Source organism: Lynx rufus, unplaced genomic scaffold (genome assembly GCF_022079265.1).
Source record: "Lynx rufus isolate CCGP_SWC_20201006 ecotype Redwood Valley unplaced genomic scaffold, mLynRuf1.p SCAF_18, whole genome shotgun sequence".
NCBI lineage: Eukaryota > Metazoa > Chordata > Mammalia > Carnivora > Felidae > Lynx > Lynx rufus.
Window position 1 is genome coordinate 19808458 of NW_025814832.1, and position 12260 is coordinate 19820717.

Genomic DNA, 12260 nt, shown 5'->3' on the forward strand with positions numbered 1-12260 from the left:
AGAAATAAATCCTCAGTCTTCACTCCCATTCCTCCTTTTTTCTTTCTTTTTTTTTTTTACTTTTTTTTTTTTTTTTTTGAGAGACAGAGAGAGGCAGCATGAGCAGGGGAGGGGCAGAGAGAGAGGGAGACACAGAATCCCAAGCAGGCTCCAGGCTCCGCGCTGTCAGCACAGAGCCCGATGCGGGGCTCAAACCCACGATCCATGAGATCATGACCTGAGCCGAAGTTGGACGCTTAACCAACTGAGCCACCCAGGCGCCCCTCCCATTCCTCCTTCTGACTTCCTTCTGGAGCTTCTGATTGGCCCAATGCAATTGGAAGCCAGAGGCTAAGGAAGCCTATTGAAGGGGAGGGCAGGCACCTGGGGAGACACAATGAAGATATGCAACACCACATGTGTATACACAGATGTGCACACACGTTTCCACATACGAGAGAGAGAGAGAGAGAGAGAGAGAGAGATCTGCCTGTCCTCATTATAGTTATCCAAATATTATCCAGCAAAGTGAGATTTGAAGTGAATTTTACTTTATCCTTTTCAGAGTAATATGTTTCTTTTTAGATGGATATGATTTTTGTATTTAGAAACAACAATATGGGTATTTTTATATAGAATCAACAAAATAAGACTAGTGGTAGCCAAAAAGAAAAAAGACAGAGGAAAGGAGACAGGATCCAAAGCTGGAAACAGGTTTTCTTTGATGGTGTGTAAGCCTACCTGTCTGCACAGTAGCTCATGCTGTCTCTAGCACTTTGCAGAGAAAGACACCAAACAAAGGGAAAGCTCAGCATTAAGAAGTACATTGTGGAAAACCTCCTGAAATGATACAGAAGGAGTAGGAATGAGCTATAAAGACAAAAAAAAAAAAGCGATTTCCACTTAACCTCAAATCGTGTGTCAGAAAACAGAGTACACCAGAACCCTATTTTCTCAAAACAGATAGAGATGATTCACTACCATCGTTTATAGAAAGGTCATGGAACCCAGGACAAAACAAGGTTAGAAATCAGGTCAAAGAGAAAAATTGTGTCTGTGTTAGCAATGCTTACTATGAATTACATCTAAATAAAGGCTGACATGAATTTCCAACTTGTTTTCTAAGAAAACATTTTGTTTGTGTATAGCGCAATGATGAAGCAGAAATGTGAAGTGTTTAAATCTCAGCCCAAATATCTACCTGTGTCCATGACCTTGAAAGTCTGTCATACAATGCCTACAGATCAGTATATTTGGCAGCATGAGAAACAGTATGAGTCAAGATCACTGAGATAAAGTAAAAACCCTGTAGGGGACGAGGCCTCTGATTTTTTTCATGCACCATAAATGAATTGTTAACCTAGTTTAATTTGGAGAATATCTAAGTAGACTTGCAACTTGGCCTTTGCTCCGATCAAAGATAGAGGGCACCCTCTGACTATCCTTCCTCTGACTATCCTTCCTCATTGATGGATGACTCATTTGTAGACACAGTATTATCTCCATGTAACATGGGACAGAAAGGCTGCAAATAGCCCTTGCCTTTAAATAGGCCCTGTCTTGGGGCGCCTGGGTGGCGCAGTCGGTTAAGCGTCCGACTTCAGCCAGGTCACGATCTCGCGGTCCGTGAGTTCGAGCCCCGCGTCAGGCTCTGGGCTGATGGCTCAGAGCCTGGAGCCTGCTTCCGATTCTGTGTCTCCCTCTCTCTCTGCCCCTCCCCCGTTCATGCTCTGTCTCTCTCTGTCCCAAAAATAAATAAACGTTGAAAAAAAAAATTAAAAAAAAAAAAAGGCCCTGTCTTTGTTTTAGCTTGCCATTACTACTGATTTGTATTAAGTAATATTCTGGATTGTGGATAATATATCTTTAATCTTCAAAAGAAGCTAATCTTTCAAGAAATATTGAGGCTTTTACTATATGCTGTATACCTGTTCTAGTGTCTGGATTCTAGAGATAGACTAATGGACAATGCAGTCATAATCTCTACCCTCATGCGGTTCAAGGATACGTGGATGTAATGGTTATTTTATGGGTCAACTTGGCTAAGCCATGGCACCCAGATATTTGGTATAACACCAGTCTGGATATTGCTGTGAAGATATTTTAGATGAGATTAACATTTAAATCAGTCAATTCTGAGTAAAGCAGATTACTCTCCATTAAGTGAGTGGGCCTCTTCTAATCAGTTAAAGGCCGTAAGGGGAAACAGACTGAGTTCCCCCAAGGAAGAGAGAATTCTGCCTCCAAACTGCCTTAGGATCCTAGCTACACCAGGAGCTCTTCCCTGAATCTTCAGGCAACCTGCAGGCCTGCCTAGTAGATTTTGGGCTTGCTAGCCTCCATAACTACATGAGCTAATTCCTTAAAATCAGCCTCTCTCTGTCTCTCTCTCTACCACCTTCTCTCTCTCTCTCTCTCTCCTCATTTATATATGAACCCAGGAAGAGTGCTCTCACCGGGAACTAAATTAGATTCAGCTAGCACTTTGATCTCAGACTGCCAGCCTTCAGATCTGTGAGAAAACAAGTTGGTGTTGAAGCCATTCAATCTACGGCATTCTGTTACAGCAACAGAATTGGGATCCTTCGTGCTTCTCAATCTTCTCTAGGGACAGAAAGAAACACTTTTCTGGACATTTAGGTAAGTAGATACTACCTTCTTCTGAATCTTTTCAAAACTGAACGTGTGCCTGTTTGTCTCTCTACACGTTAGATACTCAGAGTCTCCCCTGTAAACCACTGAGGACCCTAATGTTCATCGTTTGAAGGACTCCATGACACCAACTAAATGCCTGCTCTACCATCTGACCTGAAAAACCGCACGTGTACTGATCAAAGGCAGACCTCCATAACTACAGTATACAGCTCTAATTTACAGCCCCACATTACTAACTTCTGTATGCCAGTGGGTTTCTAGTGGCATACATTTGGTTAAATCAACATTAGTAACAGAGAGCTGGCCCTGGTTTGTGGAAGCAATGCAATTCTAATGTTAGTTTTAATATACTCTAAAACTTGTTATTGTTGAACCCACAGCTCTCTTCCGACCAGTATATCTGCCCCTCCCCCAAGAAAAGCACTGGAATGTATAGAGTGGGTACAGTAGCTGTTTGCATTTCAACCCCTTCCTATGGAACCTTTCTAACCACCTACCAAGGCTATCTTGACATCTTTGTAATGCTTTCGGCCTTAGCTGACTAAGTATCTACTACAAATCACTCAATCATAGAAAGACAATTTTAAGAAGAAAAAAATATACCTGCAATTCACCATTAACATTTGTCATACTCCTATGCCTATCAACCATTCTATTACCTATAATGGACCCGGGCCTTGTGATAGGTGCTTTATGGATCTTGTTTAGTCAAAATTCATTTAATTGTTACTTCTGGTGTAGGTTTATCATCGGCTTTTTAAGGCTTGTTATTACTGTTTTTTACCATGCTTTTTTAAATATTTTCAATTTGAGGTTAAGAAATGCTTTCATTCTGGCTCAACTCGGCAGCTTCTGTTATCAAAACATTTCTCTAGAGTCAGCATTTCCGAATTACTTTTCACTGTGTTCAGTGATCAAGAGCCTTTTAAGTGCAACGGTTGGCATAATCATTCTAGCAAAAAGCACATTTCTGGGTAATAAGTGACCCTAAAACATTTACAACTCGAAGAGATCCAAATGCAGTAAAAGACAGCCGGATGTAGTTCTTCACATAATCAGGTAGAAACTGTTCCATATTGTTGTGGCCTACTTTTCCCCAGGCCCTCCCCATCTTGGAGCTGAGACTGAGGCCGTGGGGAGATGGATTTTGTCTTTACCTGTTCATCAACTCTAGCTCCCTACAATGTGCCCTCTGTTGCCCTTTTTATTCAAAATCTACCGGCAGCCCCTCGAAGTTTATCTTTGAAGTGCATTTTAAACAGTGTGACCAACCCTCACCCAGCAATAGCAGAGAGACTTTATAGATTCTGCTAAGCACTGCTCTCTTATTGCCATTTTACCAGGCACTATAGATCCACCTAGTAGGTGTCTGAACTCCTCACTAAGCCCCATAGACTTCACTAGGTATTTGGACGATACCTTTTCTTTGGGGATTGCGTTAATTTCCTGGGGTGGCTGCAACAAAGTACTGCAAACCAAGTGCTTTGAAAAAACAGAAATGTATTCTCTTCTGCACTGTAGGCTTGAAGTCTGAAACGAAGGTGTTGGCAGCCCTCGGCTCTCTCCAAAGGCTCTACAGAGAATCCTTCCATGCCAGCTACGCCTACCTTCGGGTGGATGCTGTCAATCCTTGGCAGCCCCTGGCTTGTAGATGCATCGCTCCAGTTTCTGCCTCTATAGTCATGCGTCATTGTTCTTTTATGGATGTTTGCGTATAGATCTCCTCCTTCTAATAAAGACATCTCATTGGATTAAGGTACACCCAACCCCAGTATGACCTCACTTTAACTTCATTGCTTTGGCAAAGACCCTGTTTCTAAGTAAGATCACATTCACGGTTACCACGGCTTAGGACTTAAACGTATCTTTTGGGGTGACACAATTCAACCCAGTACAGGGAACATGAAGCCATTAAACAAATGTTTATCGAAGGCTCACTCTGTGCCTGGTACTCTCAGCACTCCTACTGGGCATTGCTATTACCTCTCCCATTCCCATCCACCTCTGCCCTGCAGGTACCATGGTCTCCCATCACTTCCTAGGGGAGTGGCCATACTGCTAATATGTGGATGCCTTTCAGATATCAGGGACGCATAGAATCAGTGGCAAAAGGACAGGACTATGTCTCTCTCCCTTTTATAATGGCTCTATTTACAGAGAGGAGGTGCATAAGCAGTGCGGTTTGTGTTTAGGAATTTTGCAGAGTTTTATATAGTGTGGCCCCTTCCCTTTTGACTTCTAGTATTCATTTTACCGAGGGGATCAATGTGATTGAATGGGTGGGGGCTGGGCCAAGGACAACATTAAATGAAAGACCTGAGCTACATTCAGGGAAGAAAAACAAACAAAAAAAGCATTTTCTGACCCCATGGTTTTAAAACTGGGCCCAAATCCTTTCCTCGGGATCTTTTCTTCAGAAATGTTTCTGAAAAGTCTCAGACTCTTTCAACTGACTTTTGGCCATGCTGCTCCTATAGACCGTGCATGCTCATGATTTATGTCATGAGTCCCACTCAACCTTCTGGACAATCAGTTTCATCACAAATGATCTGCCCCGTCTCTCCTATTTTAAATGCCAGTGACATTCACTATCAAGGGAACACTTAATATCACATTTTGAAAATGCAGACCCAGTTTAAGACACATCTCAGATCTTAAAATGTCAGTTCTTAGAAAAGGATTGAAAATAACAATTATTGCACACTTGACCGTTTGCTAGATGTTATAGTGATTTCTTTGTGTACATATCTTACTAAATCCTCACAGATGTTTATGAAATAAATAGTATTTTCATGTCTACTGTATAGTTTAAAAAACTTATGTAACTGCTGTGAAATCAATCAATCAATCAATCAATCAATTGCCAAGTTTACGTAGCTAGAACCTGGCACGTATTTAGCACCTTTACGTAGCCTGCTGGTTCTTAACAATTTTTCCACTTTGCTCCTGCCATTATCATTCATGCCACACAGACCACAGGGTGCTTAAAACTATACTCTATAAATACCTTGTGGGGATTTTATTCTTTTATAGCTGATGGATAATCAGTAAATAAAACACACCTTGAATGCTCTAGGAAGCTGTGCTTGGGAATAAGCCAGACATGTGGAAACGTGTGCTGGCAAACAGCAGGAGTCCCATATCCATGTTTACTGCTGAATTTAAAGGCACATCATCCCAGAATGTGTCACTCTTGTAATCAGCCATTGAATTGTCTCACACACAAATTTCATCTCCCAGTGTAATGTGTACATTGTTATCCTGGCAACCAAGGTTCATGCTCTGTTGACTCCTCCATCTGGGGCTATATGCAAATATTTTTTTATATAATGCACACATAAATTTCCCAAACATATCCAATTTATTGGTATTAGCATGTGTTTTCACCCTCCAATATGCTGAGAGGGAGAATTTATGTTGGATACTTGGTAAAAAACAGAATTAGATGTAGATTCAGAGCTAGAACTGTCTCTGTTAGGATAATATATTCCTTCGTTCTGCTTCTTTTTTTTTCTTTAATTTTTTTTTCTAAATAGGTCAAATGAAGCTAGAGCACAACTGGACAGCTTTATTTGTTTGACATAATTACTAACTGGGTAGCAGTCTCATTTATTTACGACTGGTGATTATTTTTCCTTTATTTGTTATTGTTTTTTTTTAATTTTTACCATTTTGAGCTAACATAATTTATCCCAGGCAGCAGAGAAAAGAAAGCACATGGTCCTCAGTTTCCAAACTGATGTCCCTCCTCACCAGTTTACTATAATATAATGTAATACTATACAATATACTATAATAATATATACTATAATATATAATAATAGTAATACTATACCATACTATATCATACCATACCATACTATAATAAGCCTGTCTTTGAACAAGTTTTATTATCATTCATTCATCTATCCAGCACCGACTGTATGATAGGCATGGGCCACCAATTATGTGTCAGACACTGGTAAACATTTAAGTGATTCTTAGGTCATGGACTGATTCTAGGTCAGTATTTGGCTCTTACAGTGTAACTCAGGCTTGAACTCAGTCAGAATAGAGATATTTCTAAGATGAGGTTCACCTTTAAGGTAAGAGGTACACACTTACCTTGAGTAATGTGAATATTTGTCAAAGGACAAGTCATTTTCCCTTCACTCATTTTTTTCTCATCTGTGCCATAATAAGATTGCTTCTTTCAGACCCAATATTCCATGATCCAAATGATCATCCAGTGATAATCCATGATTATGTTAATCTGCTTATGTTTATAACTTCCTATGTAAAGTTGGTTTTTAAGATGCTTTAAAAAATTATAGTCAAATTCTTGATAGCTCTGGAAATTCTAGATATTACCAATGCTTACAAAAAGGGAAAAATAGCAGTTGCCCTGAATAATATATCTCAGAGGTGAGCGGTCAACATTTTAGATTTTTTGTTTTGTTTTCCCCCCATATTTTTTTACAGGAAATGGTATTTTAATTGAAACTTTCATAATAAAATACTTTTTTTTGGTCATACAAATATCTCCATCTGGTCCCCAAGTTTTTGTAGCTGTTTTTAAATTGTTTTCTACATATCTCTAGAAGTTCTTTGGCATCTGTCCAGGTTCTGCCATTGGGTGGGAAGAGTGGAGGGAAAACACAAGCTGTCAGATCTCAGGGTGGATGACGGCTTCCCACCACATTCTAGGGAGGTCTAGAGTATAGTTATGTGAGCAATGAACACAGTCCTCAAGCATTATCAGGATTAATTCCATGACTACTGCCTGGAGATCCTCACAGAAAGACCATTTCACAGTCCAGAATGAGAAAATTGATAAAGAAATATCTTGGAAAAGAAACTTGACTGTTGAGCTCTTTGCACACTTACTGATTCTGGTTGTCTCAGTTAATCAGGAGTCAGGGAAGCACCATTTATGCAACAGTGACTTCCAGGAAAATGATTCACAGTGAAAATAAATGAAGGTCTGTGTTCAATCCAAGAGAAACATTTGCTCAGCTGGAAAGTCAGCCAAGTGGAATATATGCCTGCTCACCTCAGACTGTCCCCTAGTCATCTTGTATTTAATTATATGGTAACAGTGGGGATGTTAATGCTTGCCTAGCTGTGGTACAACTGTAGAATATTGTAACCTTTCCTGAACTTAGAAAACTCTTCCTAGCCCTTCTAAATATTCTTCTATTTTGTGGAGTGTTAACATTTTGTGTTTCTGTTGTCTTTAACTTCCTTTTCCTTTAGCAGCACCCGTGAAGAAGACACAAATGTTAAGTAAATAGATAAGCATTCCCTTTTAGGGTGGTAAATGATGGTAGAGAAGATATTTTGAGTATGCAAAGCGATGGAGGACTCCTTAGTAATCATTTCTTCAACTTTTCCTCCTAGTCAAAGAGAATGATGCCAACTCTTACATTGAGCCAGATGTCAGACACATTTGCCAAAGCATTAGATGCGGATGAGAGAGTTACAGTTCCCTGGTCTTTTTTTTTTTTTTTTTTTTCTTTCCTGTCTTGATCTTAGGAACTCTAGATCTGTGAGCAATGTCTCTGTTCTTCCTATTTAAGGATAGATAAGATTCAGTCCTCTTAAGAAGTTTTATAAAAAGTTTATAAAAAGCCACAGGTAGGCACACATTGTCTGTAGTTCCTGATGATTCTCTAGGTAATTCCGTCTTCCATCCATTGTTTGTTGGCTTCATCCGCCACTGCTCTGTAGAAGTTACTCTTTGAGGTCCAAAAAAATCTCATCTCAATTCTCAGTCTTTTTGGCCGCTTTGTAACATTTGAAACATATTATTACTTCCTTTTTTAAACGCTCTTCCCTGGCTTTGAGATGCTCGTCCCCTCCAGTTCTCCTTGAACCTTTCTGCAGCTTTCTTAGTCTCTTGCTTCCCCTTCAGATGACCACATTATCTAACCAAACTTGATGTCATGCATGAAGTTGTCAAGAAAGTTGTGAAGTTGGCATGGTCATAACATCTCATCAAGAACTTCAGAATGAGGGGCGTGAGGGTGGTTCAGTCAGTTAAGTGACTCTTGATTTTGGCTCAGGTCATGATCTCATGGTTCGTCAGGTCGAGCCCCATGTCGGGCTCTGCACTGACCTAGTGGAACCTGCTTTGTGTTCTCTGTCTCCCCTCCCTCACTTGTTCTCTTTCTCTCTCAAAAAAAAAAAAAAACATTAAAGAAAAGAACTGCAGAACGATAAAGTTAATGTTTATATAATTCAAATTTTTTGTCAATGGTGGATGAACAACTCTGAACTTGTCATCCCCACAGACCACTTACATTTAAGGGTAAAAATCTAATTGTTGCCTGCAATGTTTCCCAAAAGCTTCAGAAAAATTAAAGATGTCTCAAAGCTCTGCCTCCAGGCCTATTTTCTTCTCACTGTTATCTCTGTGGTTAACATTATGACTCCATATATAAGCTCTACGTCAAGAATTGTAAAGTCTCAGACTTTCATTTTCACATTTTTATTTTCTGAATTTTATGTTCTCCTGTATTGGCTGAGGATGTGATGAGTGTAATTGCATGGCTGTTCCATTAGTACATTGATCTATACTTACCTTCTAAGGTTTTTGTAATGACTACATAAGATGATGACTTTAATGCACAAAAAAAAAAAACCTGCGCCAGGCACCTGTCATTAGCATATTATTTACATTATTCATGATTAATTAATTCTGGACTGGTTATTCTAGTAGTTGCCTCATATGCAGCCAGCCATATTCTTAACAATAGTTGGAAAATAAGAGTCAGGAGCTGCTTTTATTTTACTCCACCTTGACCCTTATATTCCAAGTCATTCCATTACCAGGTGAGTCACTAGCCTGAACTCAAAAATATTCTAGGGAGCCTAATTTAAATGAAACAGAGTCTTTGGCTTAAAACTCATTGCCTAGTACCCTTTTTTGCCTTCTATTTTCATCAAGTCCTTGTTATTAAATGTCTCACACCAGTTTACCATTTATTTTACTATGCCTCGCATCTCATAATTAAGAGTATTATTTCTCAGTAAGCAGGGTCCAGTTACAACTTCTAGCTAATTTATTGCTTATCAATATGGTGTTAGACAATTTTTTATCTGGTTTTATATGCCCACTAACGCTGATCACTCTTTCTTGATCTTAGAATACTTCCTATCTCATTCAAGACCATCTACCTTATTTTACAATTTCTTGCATTTATCTTTCCTGATTTATACAGATAAAAATGCATAAGTATGCTTTACATAATACTTTATTTGTAAAAATTTTTAATGCTTTATATAATAATTTACAGACATATATTTTTAATAGAATAAATATTACCTTGTCATCATTATTATCCTCACCCAATTTTATCCAACTCATACCTCATCATACATTCCTTATTTCACCATTTTCCTCCAAACTATATGGTTTTAAAATTGCCAGTGTCACTGTAGAATCGAATGCTCCATCCCTCCCTAAATTTAGTTCTATCGAGTTCTGTTGACTCCATCACATCTTTTTAATTCCCTAGCCATTTTCCCAGACCAGTAGCTCATCCCCTCTCATGTTAATTTGTGAAATAGTGCCTGAAATGCTTCTCACAATCTTTTCTTCTCCTGTCATTCATAACTCCACCAGAGTCACCACTATGTAATATAAAGAAAACTTATATTTAGGGTGTCACAGTCATCCAGAGGCAGAAATGTCCTTTTCTTCTATCACAATTGCCTGTAGAACAGTCTCAGATTTAGCAAGGTCTCCAAAAGTCTCCACCATCTTTCCTATTTGCAAGTATAGCCGTATAGTAACCATTTCATTAATATTTCATACTTTTGTTTCTTTTATTCCCTCTGTATAGGATCTTCTTCACAAAGTTCCAGTTATCCAAGGCCTGGCTTAAATATGATCCTTCTTCATTCAGACCTCCATGATGAACACTGAGTAGAAGTCAGATTTCCCTTACTTTCTGTCATTTAGTACTTTGCCTATATCTCTATTATGGATTATGTATAGTAACTCATGTAAATACATGACTTCATAACTGGATTGAGGCAAACTTAATTGTTGCGTCCTCTCTACTGCTAGGAACAGTTCTAGAAACAGTGTTTTGTGTATAGAAATAACAGCACATATCTGATGTAATACTCTTTTAAATGGTGGGAGTAATAAATCTACATGATACCTACTAATCCTGTATCTTCCTAACAATTTCTTTCTGTGTCATAAGACAAGGTAAATTTTATACTTCTTGTTTTTAAAACTATTATTCATTCAGTGGATCCAGAAGCATGAATTCACTTTCTTATCCTCATCTGTAAAATGGGGATACGTTGGTATTTACCTGTTAGTTATTATAAAGATTAATTCAGACAATACATGTAAAATACACTGTGATATACAGTGCTACTCATATGTATTAGTTATCATCAATCATCCTTGTTGGAGTTGAAATGTCACATACTTTGACAACAATATCAAACTTACTGCTCTAACTTCCACATTAGATAGGGGTATGCCAATTGAGATAAAAAGAAAAACAACACTAGTTATTCTATATTTCATCAAGGTAAGTACTCAAACATTGATGAAACTATAACACTTGCCAAACCATATAATTAAAGAAAAGAAAATAATAATAATAATAATAAGTAGTAGTAGTAGTAGTACCAGGAACTTTATATGCATTTTCTCATTTTCTTCAAAACAAATGTAATTAAAGATGCTATTATATTTCCATTTTGCCAATGAGAAGGGAAAATAATTGATGTGAGATTACACAACTAGTAAAATTGAGAAGGGATACTTGAATCATGATCTGTCCAGTTAAACAAAGCAGTTGCTCTCATTACTTGCTCCCCAGTATATTTTCTTCTGAATCACCTTATATCCAGATAATAGTTATTTGAAGGTCATAGAAAACTTCACATATGAAAACTCTGTTCACACTCTATAAAAGGATAACATTTTTATCTGAGAAATATGATACTAATTTACTTCTACCTTTTGTAGCACATATCATTTTCTACCTTAAGTTATATTTATTCATATATCCATTTCTCCTGCCCATCCAATATCTAAGGCTTTTTGAGAAAAATACTTGTGTTTTGTCCAGCTTTGAACATCCCAGAATATTTGGCAAATTGCATTACACAAAGCAGGTGCAGAAATATTTGAGATTTTGCATTTTTTTTTGTTTCCCATGTCAATCTTATGACATACGCGTGATAGGTTTCAATTTTCTTGTTTTAAAAGTGAGGGAAAAAGGAGAGTGTTCTGAGCAGTCACTTTCATTGTATGACAGGTGTACACATAGATTTCATCAAAGGGCTAAATGGGTTTGAAGACTGGTGAGGCGCTAGTCTGGGCTCAAAAATATTCTAGGGAACCTAATTTAAATAAAACAGAGTCTCTGGCTTATAACTCATTGCCTAGTACCCTTCTTTGCCTTCCATTTTCAAACCCATTGAGCCCAGATTTTGAACTAAATCCTGTTTTCTTCTGATCTGCATGACTATCCTAGAGCTGAGCACTAAGAAAACTCATGAAATTTAGTTTCAAGAAATTTTCATTCCAGAAAGTTGAGAGCTAACTGTTGAGAATGCCAGTAAGAAATGAGTTTTAATTCCTGATGGAAACAATATGATTTTTCTATTTTAGA

The 12260-nt window shown here is 38.1% G+C and overlaps 1 long non-coding RNA gene across 1 annotated transcript; it reads left to right on the forward strand.

Moving 5' to 3' along the window:
• Positions 1–2437: 2437 nt before the first annotated feature.
• LOC124513605 (uncharacterized) lies at positions 2438–10870 on the forward strand. Its single transcript, XR_006962459.1, has 3 exons — positions 2438–2619; positions 4156–4390; positions 10461–10870. It is a non-coding gene; the product is annotated as an uncharacterized LOC124513605 (long non-coding RNA).
• Positions 10871–12260: the final 1390 nt, after the last annotated feature.